Raw genomic sequence first — 3,058 nt, forward strand, 5'->3', positions numbered from 1 at the left:
AGTTGTTTATAAATTATATGCATATGCAATTGTGTAACATAAAGATATACAAAAATTAAAAGGCATGTGTATGTTTATACATCTTGCATCTTCTCCAGCTACATGCAAGCTACTTTAGAAATATATCACCCTCAAATCTCATTTTATCACTTAGATTCAAATTTTCTTTCCGTAAACCTTCTTATAGGTGCTTAAGAAAAAGCTATACTCATAGTTTACTTCCATATTTATCACTTTTCATTGATCATTCTTGATTTAAGTGCTTAAAATCATTAAAATGGTAAATGGGCAGGTTGAGGATGGAAAAGAGAGACCATAAAAGGCCTAGATAATCTATAAACTAAATACAAGTCCTTAGAGGAAAGACAAATGTAATTTTTAAATGAAGCCATCACTTACGTTCCCCAGTATGTTCATAGGCAGGGATAGCCCCTCCACCTGGGTTCTGGATGGCTTCTTTCCTTACTACCCCTGGAACCCTGCCCCACCCCTCATCCCTCTTTAATATACATCTTCAAATTCTCTCCCTAATGTAACTTCCCCTCAGTCTGTAAATAGTCTGATTTCTCTCTAGTAAAAAAGTCTTCCTTTTAATATTTAATTTCCTCCTGAAATACCTTGCACCTCTGGCTTCTGTGATTTTTCTTTTATTTTCCTGGCTGCTCACTCGTGATCTCCTTCACAGGCTCATTCCTTGTTGGTATTTGCAGAGTTCCATCCTGGATCCTTCTCTCCATTCTACACATTCTCTCTGGGCCCATTCCCCATCCAGTATCTCCAGCCAGACTCCTCTTCTGAGTTCCAGATCAGTGTTTCCATCAGCCACCAAATTTCTCCACGTATATTCTATAGGCATACCAGACTCAACATTTCTGAAACTGAATTTAACACCTGTCCCCCAAAATTTTCTCCTATATTGGCTACTATTGTTTAATGGTGGCATTATCATGCAAACATGAAAGCCAGGAATTTGTTCCCATGTTTTCAACCTCACAGCCAGTCTCTGGGTTCTGTCCATCCTCTCTTAATCCATGCAACTCCTGCCACCCAGTTCAGGCACTCACCTGTGTCTGGACAGCTGTAGCTTTTAAACTAGTTTTTCTATTTCATTTCTTATTCCTCCGGTCCATTGTCCTCATTATCATCAATGTTATCTTTATAAAACACTTATCTGTATCCAATTGCTCCATTGTTTCAAATTGTGGTGGCTCCCCATCTCATGTAGGGTAAAGTCCAAATTTCTTGGCATGTCATGAAAAGTCCTTTGACATCTGGCCACAGCCCACTTATCCAACTTTTTCTCTACCATACCCTCTCCTGCACACAGAACATACTCATACACATACTACACATATGTGCACACACACACACACACACTCCATAGCCACATACATATACATATGCCTATATACACCATTCTTTGTTCTGACTACACTTGATCATGTTATATTTAGCATTAAAATATTTTCCAAATATCCCCTCTCTCCTCTCATCCTCAGCCTCTCAGCTGCCTTTGGCCACCCTCTGATAAAGGAACTCCCCTCCTCCCTGGGTCACCAGCTATACCTACCCAACCTGGCCTATGCTTTGCTCTCTTAAATACTAGCTTGTGAGCTACTGTTTGACTTGAAGTTATGAATTGGGGCTCAGTATTTAAAAATAATTACTCATATATTTCTAATGTACAGTCTGGTTTGGAAGTGATTGCTTAAATATCATCACTGCCACCCCCCTTTCCTAACAAATTAAAATTCCAGTGTTGCCCATACCACCTTGTTGTGGGATGACCACCAAGACAGGTAGATTTCAACACCAAGAGTCACTGATTGTATCTGTTTAAATGAATTCCCTCCAAAGGGGATGATGACTGCTCTCTGTCTTCATATGGTAACAGCCCTGGGCATATTAAAAGGGAGAAGCCTGTTAATGTAAAGAGATGAGCATCTAATGATGGACTTTTAGACATTCAGCAAAATAAAGACACATGTTCAGTCAGTGTGTAAAAAACAAAGAGTTTCAGAAAGAATGGGGAAAATATCTGGAACCAAAAGTATCCTGGCATCATAAAAGTATTACTGCTAAAGCCACAAGCTTTAGTCTTGACTACCAACCCTGCTTGGCTTGGGATATTACTAAAAGATTCAGCACAGAATAAAAGAGGAGGAATCATGGAATGTTGTCCCTCTAATCAGCAAGTCAAAGAACTGGAGGGTTGTGTTTTTTTATTTTTTCGCCCAGTTGTTATGGTAACCAGTGATTTACCAGAACACATAGAAGAATGGCTTTCTGAGAAGAATTCTGATAACACAAATCATGAGACAATAGGTTCTGTGTATGTCAGTGATTCCTAAGCCCCTTCAGATGATCTACTGGGGCTTTATTGATCTTGTTTCAGTGAATTCCATAAGGCTAATCGTCAATCATATCTTTATGAAGTACCTACCTTACATAAGGCAGTGTGCTAGGCCCAATGTTGAATCAGAGACAACTTGAAATATGGTTCAGAGAAATTGCAGTCTATTTGGAAACGAGTCCAAGCATGGAGAAAGAAAATTCTCTCAGCCCTAACCAATTTCAGTCCCTCCATCATCCTACTCTCTAGCAAAAGTCCACTTATCAAGTTACCACCTTCCCCTGCACAGCTAAGAAATCTAGGGAGGCAGAAGGGTGATTGAACTGAGCCAATCTGGTGGTCCTATGACTCTGGCCAGTGTCTGATTTAGACATGCACTTGTCATGCACGATTGGCCAATGAGACGTAGGGGGAGATCTGCTGGGGGACTTCTGGGAAAGTTTCACTCCTAAGAGAAACATTGGCTAAGAAATATACTGTCGGGTTTAGATGTGAAGTTTGGAACAAGTACAGCCATCTTGCAACTGTGATGTCAGCTAGCTTAAGGATAAAGCCAGTATACCGAAGTTAGCCTCATGGAAAGATGGAAAGAAATGAGACTTTGATGTTGTCTTTGAGCTTGCTTCTGAATTATTGAAATTTAAGGCCATAGTACCTCTTGGTATCTTAAAAAAATTTTGTATAATTTAAAACTTGGCTATATCA

This window comes from Propithecus coquereli, unplaced genomic scaffold, assembly GCF_000956105.1.
Source record: "Propithecus coquereli isolate 6110/MARCELLA unplaced genomic scaffold, Pcoq_1.0 Scaffold47, whole genome shotgun sequence".
In the NCBI taxonomy this organism is placed as follows: domain Eukaryota; kingdom Metazoa; phylum Chordata; class Mammalia; order Primates; family Indriidae; genus Propithecus; species Propithecus coquereli.